At 34.7% G+C, this 22,955-nt stretch overlaps 1 pseudogene across 1 annotated transcript; it reads right to left on the reverse strand.

Moving 5' to 3' along the window:
* Positions 1–8,359: 8,359 nt before the first annotated feature.
* LOC307069784 (ferritin heavy chain-like) lies at positions 8,360–22,564 on the reverse strand (annotated as a pseudogene). Its single transcript has 2 exons — positions 22,301–22,564; positions 8,360–9,076 (listed from the first exon to the last, which is right to left on the reverse strand). The product of its transcript is annotated as a ferritin heavy chain-like (transcript).
* Between the last annotated feature and the right edge of the window lie 391 nt (positions 22,565–22,955).

The following is a 22,955-nucleotide window of genomic DNA, read 5'->3' on the forward strand; positions in this document are numbered from 1 at the left end:
TAAATCTGGATTGGAGTAGAAAATATTATCTTGTGTCAAACATTTGTAGATGCCTTACTATGACTAGAACTAAAGACATAGACCTACTAGAGAATGGACTTGAGGATATGGGGAGGGGGAAGGGTAAGCTGTGACAAACTGAGAGAGTGGCATGGACATATATACACTACCAAACATAAAATAGATAGCTAGTGGGAAGCAGCCGCATAGCACAAGGAGATCAGCTCGGTGCTTTGTGACCACCTAGAGGGGTGGGATAGGGAGGGTGGGAGGGAGGGAGACACAAGAGGGAAGAGATATGGGAACATATGTATATGTATAACTGATTTACTTTGTTATAAAGCAGAAACTAACCATTGTAAAGCAATTATACTCCAATAAAGATGTAAAAAAAATTTTTGGGGTCTATTAATATTGCTATACTAGCTTCCCTTTTTATTTTATATATGTACATTAAATTTAAAATGATAGTTGTACCATTTTCTAAACACAATCTAAATTTATCATGCTATTTAAATTTCACAATCAGTTTTCTGTGCAGACCTGTGTAATGTTTTGTGTATGGAATGAAAATCTGTTTTAATCAAAATATATTGATTTAGATTATAAAAATAATATAAAATGAAATAAATTCAATAGCTATCAGTAAATATTTGAACTATCATCCTTATGCATATTAAAAATTCATAGCAAATTAAGAAAGAAGAAAACATCATTAGATAAATGTACCAAACCTACTGCAAAAGTCATACTTAATAGTAGAATATTAATAATTCATCCCAAATCAGCAATAACACCATTGGTGCTATTATTTATTATTTTACTAGAAGACCTAACCATTAAGACAAAGAAAGAGATATAAATATTGGAAATTGATACAAAACTGAGGATGCTTTCAAATGATTTGATCTGATTATCAAATAATTCTATTAGATTAGAAGCAGTGTTTTAATACATCAGCAATATCCAAATGATATATTGCCAACAGAAAAATAAAGATACATATTAAAATAGACAAGAGCTTTAATTTTATTTTGGAATAAACTTAACCAGAAATGTGAAAGACCTATACAAAAAAAATGGTAAAATTTATTGATAGACATTAAAGTTTCAACTAGGAAGACCAAACATTTTCCTTTTATTCTAAAGATTCATGAGTTTCAACTTTTGGAAATTTACTTATACTACTTCTTTAATAATCTTTTCTTCTTCATTTCCTCTATTTACTCTTTTTAATTTCTAATAGTAAAATATTGTCTCTATGAGATTGAATCCCTGTGTCGCCATCATTTCTTTCACATTTTCTTTCTCTTTTCCTTTCTCTCTACAAAAATACATTTATTTCTTCAGCATTTTTTCCCCAGTAATTCTATTGATATACTTTCATATAACAGTCATGTTTTGTTTTCTGATGCTTTTTTACAACATTCAATTTCAGTTTTTAGTTAAGTTTTTCCTTTTTGAGAAAGTTAAATTCACATGCAGTTTTAAGAAAGAATACAGATCCTGTATACACCTTACCGAATTTCTCTCGGTGATAATATCTTGCAAATCTATAATATCACAACAGAGATATGACAATTGATACAGCCAAGATATAGAACTTTTCTATCACCAGAAGGATCCTTCACATTGCCCTTTTATAGTTATGCCTATTTCCCTCCCACCCCACCCTTTCCTTAATCCCTGGTGACTGTCAATCTGTTTTCCATTTCTATTATTTTGTAGTTTCAAGAATTTCATATAAATCTTATACAAATATAGCATTTATATAGTGTGTATTTGGCTTTGTTCACTCAGCATAATTCTCTGGAGATTTATACAGGTTATTGCATGTATCATTAGCTCATTGCTTTTTATTGCTAATTAGTATTTCATGGTATGGATGTACCACAGTTTGTTTAACCAATCATCCATTGAAGGATATCTGCATTGTTTTCAGTTTGGGGCTATTACTATTAAAACTAGTATAAGCATTTATGTACAGGTGTTTGTATGAATATAAATTTTCATTTCTTTGGAGTGTAATTGCTGGTGTATGGTAGTTGCATGTTTAGTTACTCAAGAAATTGTCAAACTGTATCCCAGAGTGACTGTACCATTTTACATTCCTACCAGCAATCTATGATGTACTCATATTTCTCTGAGAATACTAATTAGATTATCTTAAAATATCTCTTCTCTTTCTTGAACTATATTTATTCTGGGCTCAGTATTCTGCTTGTTGTTTTTAAACTTACTGTCTTATTCTGTTGATTTTTATCGTATGTGTTAAATTTTTGTTGCCTGTTCATATACTTCAGAATGAAGTATTTGGTTGATTATTGTAGGTAAGTTGAAATTGGTTTTCTTTGCTATTGTATAGGCAGGTGTGTTTCCTGATAGGTTTCTCACCTGATTGGGAAGCCTAATGGAAGCTTTGTTTCTGGAGACTAGGCTGGACATTTTGAATGGCAAGCTTCATTTTAAGATGCCTATATGAAGAGTTAGAATGTTTGGCTTGGGAATCCCCAAATTCCAGCCTGTGGAATGCTTTAATTTAAGTGTTAAATTCAATATTTGAAGGCCTAACTACACATAGAGTTAAGCACTCTAGTTTTGGGGTGGTGTGTGTGTATATATGTGTGCATGCTCACGCACACATGTATATGTGAGTGTTTTGAACATGGAGCAGGAGACAGGGAAATGGCCTTCCCATCTCATCTCTCTGTATGGAGGATTAGGGAAGGATAGAATGAAGACAGAGACCGATCAGGATTCCATAGATGGTCCTTAAAATTAATACCCTTCTAGCCTCACTTTTTACCATCTCTCTGTGTGGAAGAATTGGACAGGATGGGCTGATGGCAGAGACTTGGCACAAGTTTTTGGTAATCATTCAAATTAACACCTCTATATCCCCCTGTAAATACTTACTTCAAGAATAGATCCTCACTGGGCTTTTCCCATGAATATCAGCTTGTACTTCTTTTCTAGGTACCATATTCATGTATTCGGCACCACATTTATAACAGGGCAGGAGAGTAACCTGTCCTGAGCTCCATGCTTTAGATGATCCCAATTATACACACAAAAAAATTAAACTTACTAAAGTACATATAGCAGCTTTTGTCCCTTAGCATCTGCCACTCAGACCTGCAACCCTAAGCAAGCTGTCTTGTGACGAATATTGTTTGGATCCAGGAGAAAACATTTTCCCACCTCTTGCCCTGTGCCCAAATACTAAGGAGTTTCATGTGTTGGATACTGCTTCAGGATACTGCTTCAGGATGTGAGAAACATTTAAATGCCTTATGTAACAGAAAACACAAATTAATTAACTTGTTCAATATCTTTTCTCTCAGATGATATAAATCCCATAGATTCTTGCTTAAGGAAGTATTATTTCACAGTAGTGACAGGCATCCCTTTCCTTCCTTTTCTTTATGTTCCAATATTGTTTCTGAAGAGACACACATGGTTTTTATAACCAGTACAAAATGCAGCTGAGAAATATTTTGCTACATTTAACAATTCGTATTCCTTTTAAATGTACATATATAGCTCTTTATGTTGGAAAGTAGGTGGGCATTAAAAGGTAGTATTGTGAATATCTTTATATTTATAATCATATTGATAAGATCTGAGTAAATTTTCAAAAAATACTATACATTTCAGCTTTATTTAAAATTTTAACTAAAATTTTGAAATTCAATAATTAAGGTATATATTTGGCTTTTAATTTTAAAAGTTTGAATATTATATAAGGTAACTGAAAGTATATGTGAACATAGCTATGTTTTAATATTTTATAGTAATTTAATTTTATCAATATAAATTCAAAATTTGTATATTTTGAACATGATCACCTTTTACATTTTAATCTTTTATTGCATTAATATGAAAATCTTTATTTTAACATTAAAGAAAAGGAAAAATAACTTGTATGGAATGAATATTCATAAATATGAATTATATATATCTATATTTTATTACTCAACCAAATATCACTGACATTAATAATTAACAATTTTTAATATTCTTCCAAAATTGTCATATAAAAACAGTCAACCAGGCTTTTAACTTTTTTCAAGGCAGGATAATATATATGTTTTATGTAACAGATTTTTAGCTTGACTCAGAAGTCTTATACTCTTGCCAGGTCCCCAAATTGTTAAAGGTGTGTCCAAGCTCTTATTTGATTTCTGGTTCCAAAAATGTGTTTAAATCTTTTTGCTATTTTTTCCTTACTCTTTTAGTTCAGATATTTACTATGATGTTTTTAGAAAATATCACACACAAACAATTCTGCCCAGTCTTCAGTAAACGCTTTCACCTCAAAATAAGTGCCTTCTTCTGTTGTGCACTTGATTGCTTTTTACTCCTCCAAGACTCCATGTTTTCCTATGGAACTCCTGTTGTATAAATGCTGTGTGTGTGTGTGTGTGTGTGTGTGTGTGTGTGTGTGTGTTGTATGTGAGAATAAAGATATTCTTCCATATTTGCTCTCTGTATCCTTGCTGTTTAAAGTAAGGTCTGCTGATCAGTAACTTACGCATCTCTTGGGAACCAATGAGAAATGCAGAATCGCAGGCCCTACCGCATATTTACTCATTCAAAATGTGCATTTTTAACAAGATCACCTGGTGATTTATATCCACATTAGTGTTTGAAGGACACTGCTCAGTATCTTGGCTATCATAATTTCTATGGTTTTCCTTTAATTCTGTATTTTGAGAAGATTCTCTGATACAGTAACTAAATTTTGCTAATTCAGATCTTTATTGTTATGTATGTGATTCAGTGCCACTAAGGGCTATTTTATTATTGTTATTATAATCTCTGATATATTTTTATTTCTATGGAAGTTATCTTCTATTTTTATTGTCTCATTATACTTGATTTCCCCTTTTACTTGTAATTCTATAAATTTATATATTTTTTTTCAGTTATATAAATATGTGCATAGATTTATAATTGTGATATATTCCTGAAGGATTGACCATTTTGTCATTTTATGAAATCTCCCTCGTTATCACTGGAAATGTTGCTTGCCTTAAAGTCTACTTGATTTAGTAACAGTCCTGTTAAAGTAGCTTTCCTCTTAGTATTTTCATACTGAATGTTTTCATTTTTTTTACCTTGAACCTGATTGCTTTTATTTAAATTGTGTTTTTTGGTAAATAGCAACCATTTCAAAATATGCCATAACTGTTGTCCAAAACAAAGGGAACTTTGTAAGGTCCTTGTATGACCTTGTTGTGTCTCCTTTGTTGACTCTAGAATTCCTTAATTATTCCTACTTGGATAAAGTCTTTGTTATTCAGCTCTTTTCACTGTAAGCCACTGTTACACCAATCCCTCTTGGTATGGTGGCAAGGTATGGGAGAAGTTTCTTTCAATTTATGATTGAATCGCAGTCGTTTAGTGGGCCCATGTCTCTGAGCTGTGACTGGCATCAATGTTTCTTAGCCTTAATTTCTCCTCTTAGGTAATACAGGAAGGATTTGGGGTCGGGGAGGGAGTAGAATTGGATAAATGCTCTTCTCCCTAGGGTGTAATAAGGCTCTGCTAAAGCCTTTTCTCCTGCAAAGTTCCCTTTGTTTTGGAGAACAGTCTTGGCATATTTCAAAATGGTTATGTTTCCTTTCCCTGTTTCAGAGCCAGCAGAGGATCCTTCCAAGCTTTTCACTGTGAGGATTGGGCTCCTGAAGGCAAAGTCCATGAAAGTGTACCCCCGACACACATGCCAAAACACAGCTCTTAGGAGTTCTCCCTCATGCTAGTATACTCAACCTCAAGCAGTTTGTCAAAATTAAAACTTAAGTGTTCCTAGGACTTTTTGTTTCCAGGTTTCAGCTGTGATTCTCTATTCACCTCTCTCTCCAGATTTCAAGAGTGGCAGTTTGCCCTGTGATCACAATTCTCTGATGGGTCTAAGAAGAGTCCTTAATTTTCATTTTGTTCAGTTTTCTTTCTGTAATGATGGAAATAACTATCTCCTAGCTGTTTACATGTCAAAGTTGAAACTGGGAGTCTCTTTTGGTTTGTTTATAACTTCTGAAACAGAAAATATTTTTAAGATCTGTTTTATTTCATAAAAGAAGTATATCATGCTGTAGGCAATCTTTGGAGACTCATTTGTCCTCAACATTTTATCACAAAGTTCTTTCATGTTTTTACATGTTGCTAGTTCATTTGTTTTGACTATTGTATAATACTGCATTTTACTGTACCACAGTTAATTCATCTACATTATTGTTTATGAGCATTTGTTTTTTTTTTTCCAGTTTGTCGATATTGTGAACAGTACTTGAAAATACACAAACCCTCTTTAGTATATATGTAGGAGGGGAATTTCTGGCTCATATATACGTCTATTGTCAACTTTAGGAGATAATGCTAATGCCTTATGAAGGTATACATATTTATATATACATATTTCATTCTGTTAGTATGGTAGATTAAAATGATTTTTTGTCAAATGGCAAACCAACTTTGCTTTTCTGGGATAAAGCCCAACAAGTCATGGTGTATTATTCTTTTTGTACATTACTTTAAATTATCTACTGATATTTTGAAAGGGAATTTGCATCTATATTTATGAGGGATATTGGTATAAATTTTATTTTTCCGTAATGCTTTTGTCAGTTTTTGGTATCAGGGTTTTAATGTCCTGGCTAGCTGATTTAGGAAGTGTTTCCTCCACTTCTATTTATGAAAACAGTTTATTTTAGATATGGCATTATTTATTGCTTAAATATTTGATTAATTAATTAATGAAACTGTGCCTGGAGGTTTTCTTCCTTCCCTCCTTCCTGCTTTCTTTCCTCCTTCCCACCCATTCATCCTTATGTTCTTTCTTTCTCTTTTTTTTCCTCCCTCTTCTCCTCTCTTTCTATTTCTCTCTCCTGATCTTGCTCTCTCCATTTTATTTTCTGCTTTTCTTAGGTGGTTTCTGATTATGAATTGAATTGCCTTAATGAAAAGTATTTTTCTAAATTTTTATTTCTTCATCTGTCAGTTTGGGTAATTTATGGTTTTCAATAAATATCTCCAGTTAGCTAGGTTGTTGAATTTAATGATATAAACAGAATTATAATATTATTTTATTACCCTTTTAATGTCTGTAGTCCTTTTAATATGTTTAGTGATATTCCCTTTTTAACTACTGCTCTAGGCAATATGTATATCTTTATTTCCTTAATCAGTCTGGTTAGTATCTACAACTTTTATTATTTTTCCCCCAAAACCCCATATCTTAACTTTATTATCTATTGTTATCTGTTTCCTATTTCTTGATTTATGATCTTATTTTTATTATTTACCTTCTATTATTTTAGGTTTAATTTGCTCTTTTACTAGTGCTCTTATGGTACAAGCTTAGGTCATTAATTTTTAAATCTTTTTTCTAGCAGTTATTTATATTTATAAAATTCTAAGCATTGCTTTGGATACATACCACAAAATTTGATACTTGGATATCCACTATTGATATATATGGTAGGTGTTCAGCTCACAATATTCACTATTTTTTCTTATGATTTCTTCTTTGACCCATGGATTATTAATACATGTTGCAGAAATTCCAAAATTGAGGGAATCTCTCCATACTATTTGGTATGGGTTGAGCTATGTTCCCACCCGAAAAAAAAGATATGCTGATGTCCTAACCCCCAGTACCTCAGAATGTGACCTTATTTGAAAGCAGAATCAATGTAGATGTAATTAGTTAATATAAGGTCATATTGGAGTCGGGTGAACCCTTAATCCTATACAACTGGTGTCCATATAAGAAGGCAGCCATGTGAAGATAGGCACAGGGAAAAAGTCATGTGAAGGCAGAGAATCAGAGTGATGCATGAACAGGCCAAAGAATGTCAAAGATTGCTGACAAACCACCAGCAGCTAAGAAAATGCAAGGAAGGATTCCACTACAGGTTTTAGAGGGATGTTGGCTCTGGTGACACATTGGTTTCAGACTTCTTGCCTCCAGAACTGAAACAATAAATTTCTGTTTTGTTTTAAACTCCCCAGTTTGTGGTACTTTGTTATGGCAGGCCTAGGAAACTAATACACTATTACTGTATGGTTTCAATTCTTTTAAATTTGTTGAGGATTTGGTCTTATGGCTCAGCATACCTTCTACCTTGGTGAATGTTCCCTGCACTTGTACATATATGCTGCACTTGTTGGTATAGCGTTCTTATTTTGGCGAGAGGAGTAACAAATTACTCTATTTGAAGGAATGATACTAAGGAAAGAACTTGTAGATGTTTTGGTACAACTTATAGAAAAGGTAAAGGTAACCCAAACATGCGTGCACTGCCTTGGTGACCAGGGAAGTCATCCCCGTGGCTATGGTAAGCCAGCCTAAGGCTTAGCTCTCATTATCACTGTTTCCCAGGATGTGCTTGTCAAAGCGATACTCTGCCATGCCAGATTTGGGGGCCCCCATCTTGCGTTAGTTGGTTACATGGTCACGCAATTCTTTGATGGATTTCACCTGCTTGTTCAGGTAAAGAGTCTCAATGAAGTCACACAAATTGGGGTCATTTTTGTCAGTGGCCAGTTTGTGCAGTTCCAGTAGTGACTGATTCACACTTTTTTCCAAGTGTAGCGCACATTCCATTGCATTCAGCCCATTCTCCCAGTCATCACGGTCTGGTTTCTTGATATCCTGAAGGAAGATTCGACCACCCTGTTGGTTCTGCAGCTTCATCAGTTTCTCAGCATGTTCCCTCTCCTCACGAGACTGGTGAAGAAAGTATTTGGCAAAGTTCTTCAAAGCCACATCATCATGGTCAAAATAGTATGACATGGATAGGTAGACGTAGGAGGCATAGAGCTCCAGGCTGATCTGGCGGCTGATGGCAGCCTCCGAGTGCTGGTGGTAGTTCTGGCACACCTGCGAGGGGGATGCGGTCGTCGTGGCTGGCGGCTGAGGAGAGGCGGTCGGAGGGCACTGTGAGGTGGTGGCGAGGGCTGGCTCTGAGTGGCCAGCCAGAGCGGGGGACGAGCGCGGGGTTCCGTCCAAGCACTGTTGAAGCAGGAAACCTCGGTGACTCTCCGCGAAGACTGTGGCCAGTATAGCATTCTTTAAATGTCAAATAGATCAAGTCGGTGGTTTTCAAATCTCTTGTATCTTCACTGATTTTTTTTTCTACATTTTTTATCAGGTACTGGGAGAGATGTTTATTCTCTATGAGTGCTGATTTTTCTATTTTAGTCTGTCAATTTTTACTTAATATAGCTTTTTACATCCACTTTAATATGATTCATATTCAATTTTTATAACTTTCCTTAACTATTTACTGTCACTCTGTGCCTTTTTTATTAAATTGTTTCTACCCAACACCATAGAGTTTAATCTTGCTTTTAAATCTAGTCTGACAATCTCTGCTTTTTGATTCTAGCGTTAGACCATTTATTAATTGAATCAGTACAAGTGTTTACTTTGTCTTTACTGCAGATCCAATTTTCTGTCATATATAATTTCTCTACAGTCTGATGAACTTCTTTTATCAGTTATTATATTGTATGTCCATTTGGGACAAATTCAGCTTTCCCTGCTGAGAAAGTTTTTATTTCATATTCATAGATTGCAAAGATATTCTTCTATGTTTTATTCCAGCAGGTATATAACGTTTTTACACTTATGTCTATGATCATCCTGAAATGAAATTTTGTGTGTGGAGTAAGATAGCATCCAAGTTAATTTTTTTCCCCATAATCATATCCTGTTGTCCCTGTACCATTTGTTGATAAGACAGACTTTCTTTTCCCCATTAAATTGTAGAAATATATTTGTGGAAAGTCAAATGACCATATAAGCTTAAGTCTCATTCTGAATTCCCTATTTTATTCCATTTATTGATTCATCTATCCGTATATCAATACCATTCTGTCTTAGTTAATGAAGCTTCTTTGTAAGTCTTGATATCTGGGACTAAATGTTGCACAATATTACTGTCCTTTTGAAAACTAATACTAGCTCATCTGTAGCATAAATTGTAGAATCCAACTGTCAGTTTCTTCAGTATCATAGCAATATTCTCTCAATTAATGAACATAAATAATCCCTCCATTTATTTAACCATTCTTTAATATTCCTTATCTATGTCATGGGGTTTTCAGTCGTGAGCTCTTGGAAAATTTCATTAAATTTATTCCTAACTCTTTAATATTTTCATGCCACTTTAATGATATTTCAGAATTAAAATTCTCAATATTTTGTTGCTAGTATATGTTAATGCAGTTGCTTTTTTATATTTTAACTTATATGAGTTAGAGTTCTAATATTTTTATTAATAGATTCCTGTAGATTTTTTCTAGCATATAACCATACTCTCTGAAAATAACAGTAGTTTTACTTCTTATCCAATATTTATGTATTTATTTACTCTTTTGTCTTATTGCTTGGTTAAGACCTACTTCTAATGTTGATTAGAAGTAATGAGAGCAGACACCCCTGACTTTTCCCTATTTTAGTTGGAAACTTCAATATCATAACAGTAAGCTTGATGTTAGCTATAGATCTTTGCTAGAAGCATTTTAGCAGACTGAGGGAGTTCCCTCCTACTTACAGTGTGCTGAAATTAGTTATTATGATTTAGTGTTGAATTTCTTTAAAAAAATATTTTCTATATCTATTGAGATCATTACTTTTGCTTCTTATTTTTTAAATAGATTTGTGGTGATTTAGATGGATTTTAGAATTTTAAACCAACCTCACATTCCTGAGATAAACCCACTTTGTTATAATCTATTTTCCTTTTTTTAAAATATTGATGGGTTCAATTCATAATGTTTTCTTAAGGAATTTTGATGCTATGCTCCTGAGTAGTTTTGAACTATAAATTAATTTTCTTATAATGCCCTTGTCAGGCTTTTGTATCAAGATCACATTGTCTCATACAATCAGTTGTGACATGTTCTTATTTTTGTTATTTTCTAAAAATGTTTGTGCGAGATTGGTGTTATTTCTTCCTTAAATGTTTGATGGTATTCACCAGTAAAATTGTCTGGGTGTGTAATTACCTATCATTATTGTGCACACTTCATGCCAGGGAGGGAAAGTGTAGCTTCATGCATCGGGACCCTGTCTTTTCCAAGGGGGTTTCTCAGATGACTGCCTTCTGTTTTGGAGCTCTGATGAATCTGGCACAATCTAGCCACCACAGGGAGAATAGAAGTGCACATTGGGATGGTAGAATGCCATTGATCTTATCTCCTGCTCTGCACAGTGAGCAGACAAAAAATCTCAGCTCTCAGCTTCCCCCTTGGGAGGGAAAGAGTTGATCCATGCATCCAGCAATCCATCCTCTCCAGGGCTGCACAAAGGAATGGAATCTGTACTGTATAGCACAGGGAACTATATTCAGTATCCTGTCATAAACCATAATGGAAAAGAATATAAAGGAAAGAATGTATGTGTACAACTGAGTCACTTTGCTGTACAGCAGAGATTGGCACAACATTGTAAATCAACTATACTATAATTGAAGAAAAATAAAAATTAAAAAAAGAAATAGCATCTGTTTCACTAGTTCTGAAGTTCTGATGGACCAGTGGCAGCTCGTGTGTAGATGCCATTGTTTCTCTCTCATGATCAACACAGGGTTAATGGATAAAAAATCCCAGTTTTCAGCTTGCCCCTGAGAAGGAAAAGAGTTGATCTGTATGTCCAATGCCCCCACTTTTCCAGGGCTGACCAAAGAACTAACATTGATCTCACTAGTCTTGAAGCTCTGATAGATCTAGCACAGTCTAGCCACCTGGTGAAGAATGGAGGTAGCAGCTTGGTCTGGTAGATGCCATAGCTACCCCTACCTCCTGGGCTCAGCATGGAGGGAACGGACAAAAGCCGCAGATGCCTGCTTTTCCCTGGGGAGGGTAAGAGTTGGTAGAGGTCCCCCAAATCTCTGGCCAGGCTGATTGGCAGGGGTCTTCTTCTGTATGAGGCAAGTCAGTGAAGACTGAAAGAGGTGTCTGCTTTGTCAAATGTATAGACACCAACATGGAAAACCTATGAAAATGAATCAGATAAAGATGTTCCAAACAAAGGAAACAGAGAAATCTCCACAAACCAACCCTAATGAAACAGAGTTATATGATTTTCCTTATAGAGAATTAGAAATAGCTCTTATAAAGATGGACAATGAGGTGGTGGGTAAATCACTTTTTAATTCTAGTATAAAAGTTAAAGACAAAAGGATTTTTAAAAACTATACCTAATAATGTGTTAAAGGATACACAATATGAATACTTTCAAATTGTGACATGTATTCATGACACCCACTCTGAAAGATTTTTTGAAAAAAAAAAAAAACTACAGTGAAAAGTTTCATTTAAATTCTTTCCAAACCCAAGGATCCTTAGGCAGTAAGCAAACTATAGCAGCATTATCAGAATCCTCCACAAGTTTGCAAATGTTTGAATGTCAGGCTTGAGACGTAGAGTCTCTCCACGTTAGATGCCTTCTCTTGCGGGAAGTAAGAGGAAACCTAGAGGTTGTATGTTGCCTGTCATGGCAGGAGAAAGCTGACTTCTGGAGATAGTAAATTCTGACGATGATAATATGGACTGGAGAGGGGAGAAGTTAAAGTGTAGAGCATTTGTATGCAGTTGAACTCTAGTTATCAGCTTAAAAAAAGACTGTTATAAGATATATCATATTCTTATAAAATATAATAATATTATATATGTATTACATAACCCCAAAGTAACCAAAAAATACCTATAGAAATTATACAAAAGAAAAAGAGAAAGGGATGAAAGTATATCAATTCAAAATATCAAAAAAACACAAAGCAAGATGAAGGGGAACAGACAGACGAATTAAAAGACTAACAGAAAACAACGAATGGCAATAGTAAATACTTTCCTAAGAATAATAATTTAAATGTAAATAGATTAAATTCTCCAATTAGAAGACATAGAATGGCTGAAGGGATAAAAAGCAGGACTAACTATATGCTATCTACAAGAAAATCACTATTTTTTTAAAATTGAAGTATAGTTGATTCACAGTATTGTGTTAGTTTTAGGTGTACAGCAAAGTGATTCAGTTCTATTCAGTTAAATATATATATGTATATTTCAGATTATTTTTCATTATAGGTTATTACGAGATACTGAATATAGTACCCTGTGAAAAAGGATGAAATATTGAAATATTGCCATCTGCAGCAACTTGGATGGACCTAGAAACTATCGTACTAAGAAAATCACTTTAGATTTAAGGACACGTATAGGCAGAAAGTGTAGGGATGAAAAGAGATAATATTCCATGTCATTGGTAAACAGTAGAGAGCAGGGTTGACTGATTTTATCAGGAAAAATAGATTTTAAATTACAAACTCTCACAAGAAATAAAGAAGGATATTATATAATGATAAAGGGTCAATCCACCAGGAAGATATTTCACTCAGTATCAGAGCATACACTGGTAGAACTGAAGGAAGAAATAGATAGCAATACAGTAAGAGTAAGAGATTTCAGTACCACACTTTCAAGAAGGGATGGAATATCCAGACAGAAGATTAGTAAGCAAACCGAGGACTTCAATAACACTATAGGCCAAATGTAACAAAGTTTCTATAAACTTTCCACTCAATACCACAATACACCACAATACACATTCTTCTCAACTGAGAATGGATCCTTCTCCAGGATAGATCACATGTTTGATCATGAAACAAGTCTTAACAAATTTAAGATTAAAATCATACCAAGTATCATTTCTGATCACAGTGGAATGAAAATAGAAATCAGTAGCAGAAGGAAAACTGAAAAATTCACAAATATGTGGAAATTAAACCATACACTCTTGAACAATGATTGGGTCTAAAAAGAATCAGAGGAAACTAGAAAATACCTCGAGACAAAAATAAAAACACAACATACCAAAACGTATGAAATTGAGAAAGAGAGTACTAAGAGGGATGTTCATAGTTAGAAAAGTCTACATTGTAAAAGAAGAAAGATCTCAAAAAATCTAACTTCATACCTCAAGGATTTAGAAAAAGAAAAACAAAGCCCAAAGTTAGCAGAAGGAATTAAAAAAAGACAGAAATAAACAAAATAGAAAATGGAAAAACAATAGAGAAAAACAGTGAAACTCAGAACTGTTTTTTGAAAAGATTTTTTAAAAAGCGAAGAAACCTTTGGATAGACTAAAGAAGAGAGCAATCAGTATCAGAAATGAGAGACATTACAACTTATGCCACAGAAATACAAAGAATCATAAGGACACTACTATGGACAATTATATACCAACAAGCTGAATAGTCTAGAAAAGATGAGTAAATTCCTGGAAACATACAGCCTACCAAGACTAAAACATGAAGAAAGTCTAAACAGACCTATATCTAATATGGAGATTGAATCAGTAATCAAAAGCCTCCCAACAAAGAAAAGTGCAGAGTCAGATGGCTTCACTAGCGAATTCTTAGGAAAAAATACCAAACTTTTCCACAAAATTGAAGAGGAGGGAACACTTCCAGAATCATTTAATGAGTCCCTCACTACCCCGATACTAAAGCCAGACAAAGACCTACAAGAAGGTAGGTGAGAGAATCATAAGAATGTATAACCTTATCAAAAATAAATTGATTGTAAAAGAAAATTGGAGATAGTAAGACAGCAAGAAAGGGTCAAAACTTTCAAGTATTATTTTTATTATTGCTTTCCTTAAACATTTGTAATATATGTTTCTTATATAAGAAAGCCTTTCCTAGCCTCTCAAATTTAACTATTTACTATATCTAATACAACTGAATTTTGCATACGTTGTGAGGAAGGAATAAAAACTTATTTTCCCCATCTGGAAAATTGTTCTAGCATCATCTATATCTATCTATCTATCTATCTATCTATCTATCAATCATCTATATCTATTTTTATTTTGACATATATTTTACATAAATAATAGTGCATAAAACACAATGTAAAGAATAATTATGAAGTATGTGTAATCTGTAACAACCAAAGTGAAAAAAATAGATCATTTTTAGTATCTCAGAAATCTCTCGTGTCTATCCTTTCCCCCATTCTAAATATTTTGACTTTTATGATAATTATTACCTTGCTTTTCTTTATAATTTTACTACTTATATGAATATGTCTATAAATATATTATTTTCCTTGATTTTGAGTGTAATGCAAAGTGAGCACACTACTGTATTACTTTCTTTTTTATTTATTGCTCAACATTGTGAGAATCTAACATCATTAAATATAGCTATAGTTATTTCATTTGTTTTGCTGTATACTATTCTATTGTATGAATATCTCCAAGTTTGTTCATTCTACTATTGATAGACATTTGAAGATTTTTCCAATTAAAACTCATTACGAACACTGCTGCTGCAAATATTTTTCATATCTACTAGCAAGCATGTACAAGATTCATTCTGCTTTATATACTTAGATGGGATATTGCTATATTACAAGTCAAGTGTTATTTAAATGAGTAGATAATGCTAATATTTTTTCCAACATAGTTGAACAACTTAAAATCTACCAGTCATGCATGAGATTCTCCTTTGCGTCACAATTTTACCAACAATTGGTGTCATTAGAGGTTTTAGTAATTGCCAATCTGGTATGTATACAATAATATTTCATTGAGATTTTAATTTGAATTTGTCTGATTTACTAATGAAGTTAAATGTATGTTTACATGTTTAGTGGTAATTGGTATATCCTCTTTTGTAAAGTATAGTAAAATTTATGGCCCATTTTTAAAAACTGGTATTTGGAGATTTTCTTAATGGCTTCTTGTAATTTTTGTTTGTTGGTATGTATTATATACATATACTTAGTTAAATATACATGTTGCAAACATCCTCTCCTTACTTTCTTTTACCTTCTCACAGTTTTATTGTGTCTTTAGACGAAGAGAGATTAAGTTTAATGTAATGGAGTTTATCAGTATTTCCTTCATGCATATGGCTGTTTTCATCTAGTTTAACACATCTTTCCCTCAAGATGAAATCATAAAAATATTGTCTTATGCATCTCCTAAAAATGTATAGTTTCCCCTTTCATGCGTTAGTAATTTTTTCTGCCTGGAATTGATTTTTATAGCATTTGTAAAATTTGGGATATATTTTATATAGCATATAATTCAGCATTTTAAAAATGTACACCTAAGTGGATTATAATATATTTACTGTTATATAGCCCTCACCACTGTCTAATTCCAGAGCTTTCCACTACCCCATAATGAAGCCATAGTCATTAGGAGTTAATGTCAATCACCCATCACTCCCATCCCCTGACAATCACTATTCTACTTTCAGTCTCTATGGATTTGCCTATTCTTCAAATTTCATATAAATGTTATCATAAAATGTGACATTGGAAAATTATAGACCTTCTAGATTCCCTTCTAGATCCCAGGAATATTTTGCAATTTTCCAAAGTTTTAGGGATGTTCCTCCTGTGTTAGTTGCTAGGGCTACCATAACAAAATATCACAGACTGTGTGGCTTAAACCACAGAAATTTATTTTCTCACAGTTCTAGAGACTTCAAGTCCTAGAGCAAGGTGTTGGCAGGTTTGATTTCTCCTAAGGCCTCTCTCACATGGCCTTTTCTCTGTGTGCACGCATCTTCAAATATGGTCATATTCTAAGATTCTGGGGTTAGGGTTTCAACATACGAATTTTGAGGGGACACAATTCATTCTATAAAACCTCCCAAACTTTTTGGTTAGTCTATTGTTTGCCACAGCTGTTACACAACACCTATCATCTCAGGTGGCAGGAACCTAAGATTGTTCTAGCCTGCAAGGTTTGCAGGAAATTCTGCCCCCAATTTGCAAGCTGTTTTAACACTAAACCTGCAGGTTACTAACATAAAAACTAACGTTTGAGCCAGTTTTCCAGGGAGATACTAGACAGGTCAGAACAAATAATTAATTACAACTCTATGTGAATAAGGTCTGTTCTTTTTCATTTGGTGCCAGGAAAGTGGTCCAGTGGTCTGTTATTTTCATGGCTACCATGGAGAAAGGGAGCTGGGTATGGGAATGGGGTAAGTTAAATGCCACAAGATTCTCAGTTCTTACTGAGAATCATTCTTTTCATTTTTTTTCTTTTTTTGAGCAAGTACATTCTCCAGATTGTTGCAAGCCTTGGTAAGTTTCCAGAATCTAAAACAAAGTTGATTCTGACAGTTTTTGCCTGTTTTTTCTTGCTTTTATGCATGGTAGAATTGGGGATCATTTATTCTGCCATTTTTGCTGATGTCAACCTGGAATTGATCTTTGCATATGATATACAGTAAAAGTCCTGTTATGATTCATCAGTTGTCGCCACATGACTTTTTGTAAAGTTCATCCTTTCTTGCTTTTCTTCAAGGCCATCTCTTTCATACATCAATTGTCCATACATAGGTTACTCAGTTTCTAGGATTTTTATTTTCATTCTGAGTGATTTATTTATGCATCCATGTCCAAATACCATGCTGTCTGATTATTTTACTTTAAAATAAGTACATTTTTAAACTATTTTTAATTTATTGTTTTAGTGAATATAGTTGATTTACAATGTGTGTTAGTTTCTGGTGTACAGTAAAGTGATTCAGTTTTATATATATATTCAGTTTCATATATATATATATATATATATTCTTTTTCCATTATGGTTTATTACAGGATATTGAATATAGTTCCCTGTGCTATATAGTAGAACCTTGTTTTTTGTCTATTTTATATATAGTAGACTGTATCTACTAATCCCAAACTCCTAATTTATCCCTCCCCCATCCCTTTTCCCCTTTGGTAACCATAAGTTTATTTTCTATGCCTGTGAGTCTGTTTCTGTTTCATAAATAAGTTAATTTGTGTCATATTTTAGATTCCATCCACATATAAGTGATATCATATGATATTTGTCTTTCTGACTTATTATTTCATTTAGTATAATAATTTCTAGGTACATCCATGTTGCTGCAAATTGCATTATTTCATTCTTTTATGGCTAAGTAGTATTCCATTGTATATATGTACCACATCTTCTTTATCCATTTATCTGTCAATGAACATTTAGGTTGCTTTCATGTTTGCCTGTTGTAAATAGTGCTGCTATGAACATAGGAGTGCATGTATCTTTTTGAATTACAGTTTTCTCCAGATATATGCCCAGGAGTGGGATTGCTGGATAATGCGACAACTCTATTTTTAGTTTTTGGAGGAGCCTGCATACTGTTTTCCATAGTGGCTGCACCAGTTTACATTCCCGCTAACAGTATAAGAGGGTTCCCTTTTCTCCACAGCCTTTCCAGCATTTGTTATTTGTAGACTATTTAATGATGGCCATTCTGACCAGTGTGAGGTGGTACCTCATTGCAGGTTTGATTTGCATTTCTTTAATAATTAGCAATGTTGAGCATCTTTTCGTGTGCATATTGGCCATCTGTTTGTCTTCTTTGGAGAAATGTCTATTTGGATCTTCTGTCCATTATATGATTAGGTTGTTTGGTTTTTTTGTTACTTACTTATATGAGCTGTTTTCATGTTTTGGAATTTAAGCCCTTGTCAGTTGCATTGTTTGCAAATATTTTATCCTGGTCCATAGGTTGTCTTTTTGTTTTGTTGATGGTTTCCTTTGGTGTGAAAAAGCTTATAAGTTTGATTAGGTCCCATTTGTTTATTTTTGCTTTTATTTCTGTTGCCTTGGGAGACTGACCTAAGAAAACATCGGTACAATTTATGTCAGAGAATGTTTTTCCTGTGCTCTCTTCTAGGATTTTTATGTTATCATGTCTTATATTTAAGTCTTTAATCCATTTTGAGTTTATTTTTGTGTATGGTGTGAGGGTGTGTTCTAACTTCATTGACTTACATGTGGCTGTCCAGCTTTCCCAACACCATTTGCTGAAGAGACTGTCTTTTCTCCATTGTATATTCTTGCCTCCTTTGTTGAAGACTGACTGTAGGTTCGTGAGTTTATTTCTGGACTCTCTCTTCTATTCCATTGATCCATATGTCTGTTTTTGTGCCAATACCATTCTGTTTTGATTACTGTAGCTTTGTAGTATTGTCTGAAGTTTGGGAGGGTTATGGCTCCTACTTCGTTCTTTTTCCTCAGGATTTATTGGCAATTCTGGGTCTTTCATGGTACCATATAAGTTTTAGGGTTGTTTGTTCTAGTTCTGTGAAAAATGCCATGGGTATTTTGATAGGGATTGCATTAAATCTGTAGATTGCTTTTGGTAGTAATACCATTTTGACAATATTAATTCTTCTAATCCAAAAGCATTGGATATCTTTCCATTTCTTTGAATCATCTTCAGTTTCCTTCCTCAATGTTTTATAATTCTCAGCATATAAGTCTTTCCCCTCCTTGGTCAGGTTTATTCCTAAGTATCTTTTTTTTTTCTGATGAGATTTTAGAAGGGTTTTTTTTTTTTTACTTTTCCTTTCTGATATATTATTGTTAGTGTAAAGAAACACAACAGATTTCTGTATTTTAATCTTGTATCCTACTACCTTGCTGAATTTTTTTATCAGTTCTAGTAGTTTTGTGTGGAGTCTTTGAGGTTTTATATATATTGTATAATGTTATCTGCATATAATGACAATTTTATCTCTTCTCTTCCTATTTGGATACCTTTTATTTCTTTTTCTTGTCTGATTGCTGTGGCTAGGACTTCCAATACTGTGTTGAGTAGAAGTGGTGAGAATCGGCATCCTTGTTTCCAGATTTTACTGTGAAGCCTCTCAGATTTTCACTGTTGAGTTTTATGTTGGCTGTTGGTTTATCATAAATAGCTTTTATTATGTTGAGATATGTTCCCTCTATACCCACTTTGTTAAGAGTTTTTATCGTGAATGGATGTCTAATTTTATCGAAGGCTTTTTCTGCATCTATTGAAATGATTATGTGGTTTTTGTGTTTTCCTTTGTTGATGTGGTATATCACATTAATTGTTTTGATTATGTTGAACCATACTTGTGACCATGGGATGAATCCAACTTGATTGTGGTGTATGATCTTTTTTTATGTGTTGTAGCATTCAGTTTGCTAATATTTTGTTGAGAACTTTTGTATCTATATTCATCAAAGTTATTGGCCTGTAGTTTTCTTTTTAGGTAGTGTCTTTGTCTGGTTTTGATATCAGGCTGATGGTGGCTTCATAGAATGACTTTGGGAGTGTTCCTTCCTATTCAATCTTTAGGAGGAATTTGAGAAGGATCAGTATAAATTCTTTGTATGTTTGGTAGAATTCCCCAGTGAAGCCATCTTGTTCTGGACTTTTGTTTGCAGGGAGTTTTTCTTATTACAGATTCTAGTTCACTTCTAGTGATTGATCTGTTCAAATTATCTATTTCTTCTTGATTCACTTTTGGTGGGCTGTATGTCTCTAGAAACTTGTCCATTTCTTCTAGGTTGTCCAATGTTGGCATATAATTGTTCATAGTATTCTCTTATGGTTTTTTGTAGTATTTCTGTGGTATCAGTTGTTATTTCTCCTCTTTCATCTCTTATTTTGTTTATTTGGGTCCTTTATCTTTTCTTCTTGGTGAGCCTGGACAGAGGTTTGTCAATTTTGTTTACCCTTTCAAGGAACTAGCTCTTGATTTTATTGATATTTTTCTATTTTTTCAATCTATATTTCATTTCTTTCCTCTCTGATCGTTATCATTTCATTCCTTCTGGTGACTTTAGGTTTTGTTTGTTCTTTTTCTAATTTTTTGAGGTGGTAGGTTAGGTTGTTTATTTTGAGATTTTTCTTGTTTTTTTGAGGAAGGCCTGTATCACTATGGACTTCCCTCTTAGGAATGCTATTGCTGCATCCCATAGATTTTGTATGGTTGTGTTTTCATTGTCATTTGTCTCAAGGTATTTTTTAATTTCCTCTTTGATTTCATTGTTGCCCCATTGGTTTTTTAGTAGCATGTTGTTTAGTCTCCTTGTAATCATTTTTTTCTTGTTTCTCTTTCTGTAGTTGATTTCTAGTTTCATGACATTGTGGTCAGAAAAGATGCTTAAATTGACTTACTTCCTCTTAAATTTGTTGAGGTTTGTTTTGTATGTAGGCAGTCCTAGAGAATGTTCCATGTGCACTTGAAAAGAATGTGTATTCTATTTTTTTTTGGATGTGATGTACTAAAAATATCAATTAAGTCTAACTGTTCTATTGTATCATTTAGAATATCTGTTGCCTTCTTGATTTTTTGTCTGGAAGATCTGTCCATTGATGTGAGTGGGTTTTTAAAGTCTCCTACTATTTTTGTTTTCCTGTTAACTTCTCCCTTTATGTCTGTTAGTATTTGTTTTATGTATTTAGGTGCTGCTATATTGGGTGCATATATGTTAATGAATATAATATCCTCTTCTTGTATTGATCCTTGTATCATTATATAGTATCCTTTTTTATCTTTCTTTATGGCCTTTGTTTTAAAGTCTATTTTGTCTGGTTTGTCTATTGCTACCCTGATTTCTTCATAGTTTCTGGTTCCTTTTTTAGAGTCATCTGCATTTCTGTTGGTAGCTTTTCTTAATTCCTTCAGTATTTTCATTACCTCCTTTTTGAATTTGAGGTCTAGTAGACTAGAGAGATCTGTTTCATTGTTTGTACTTTCAGGGTAATCCTCTTGATCTTTTAATTGGAAGTGGTTCCTCTGCTTCTTAGTTTTACTTATATTTCTCTGACTCTGTGAGTTTAGGAGAAACAGTTATCTACTATGGTCTAGGAGGGCTCTTATGTGGGAGCATCCCGATGTAGCCTGTGTGAGTCTCATATTTTTGGTGCAAGGGCTGTTTTTAGTATGGATGCCTGCCACATTTTCTCTCAGTGTGTGTAGGCTGTTATCCCTTTGTATGGGGTATGACTGGTGTTGTGGTGACCAGAGCCTGCACTGGATGTTGAGCAGGCCTCCTCTTTGCTCTGTGGTTGTCATAGCCCTGTTGGGTACAGGGTCTGCTCCCCAGTTGTTGGAGTAGATGCCCCCAGATCTGTTTCTGAACTGTGGTGTGAGGTAGGAGGAACTGGAGCACTCCCACTGGGAGAGGAGCCACTGAGTATTCCTCCACAGGAGCTGTCCACTAGGAAGTGCGCTCTGTGGTATCACCTGTCACCTGTTGTGCAGGCTCACCAACTACACTGTTTTGGCACTGCCCTCAGCCCTGCCTCAACCTTGGAAATTCAGGCAGTTGGCACAGGTGTCCCGCAGGTGCTGTGTTCACAAAGCCCTATAGCGCATATCTGTTGACACAGAACCACTGAGATTAGGCGCCAGGACCACCATAGTCCCACACTTGGACCTGCCCTCGGAGCTACCAAGTCAGCCCAGACCCTAGCCCTACCTCTACATCTGTGTGCTTGCAGAGCCTATAGCTTGCTATCACCAGACCTGCCCCAGCCATGGGAGCACCAGTAATTGGCTCAGATGTCCTGCAGGCAGTGAGTTTACAAAGCCACCTGTGGTGCATAAATCCTCCGATTGCAGAGTGACTGCTTCTGAAGTCTTGGGGCTCCTGGGGATCGGCTTGGATTTCAGCCCCACCTCTGCATGTGGGCAACCTGCAGGTGCTTATGTGCTCCCAGCACTCCACACCCACTGTAAGCATGCTGAAAATGAGGCTGCTCCAGTAAGCCCCACCCTTCCAGCATGCATGTTAACAATGGGGCTTCAGTGGCAGACCTGGGCTCCTTCCTGTGCACACCCCAGGTTGCAGCTTAGACCACAGTCCAGCCCCTTCAGGCTCTTTCCACACAGCCAATCCCTGTCTTTTCTCTGGGTCCGCTGAAGCCAGAGTTTCAGCACCCAGCCCCCATGCACACCAGAAGTGCATCTTGAGTTGGGGAGTGCAGGGAAGCAGCATGGACCCTCTGTGCTGGTCTTTCTCTGTTTTGCCTGCTGCAAGCTGGCTGCTGCACTCCCTTCTGAGCCTCGGAAGCTCCCTTTCTGTCCTGACTGATCTCCCCACCAGTGATGGGGCTTCCCAGAGTGAGGGAACC

Source organism: Hyperoodon ampullatus, assembly GCF_949752795.1.
Source record: "Hyperoodon ampullatus genome assembly, chromosome: X".
Taxonomy (NCBI): domain Eukaryota; kingdom Metazoa; phylum Chordata; class Mammalia; order Artiodactyla; family Ziphiidae; genus Hyperoodon; species Hyperoodon ampullatus.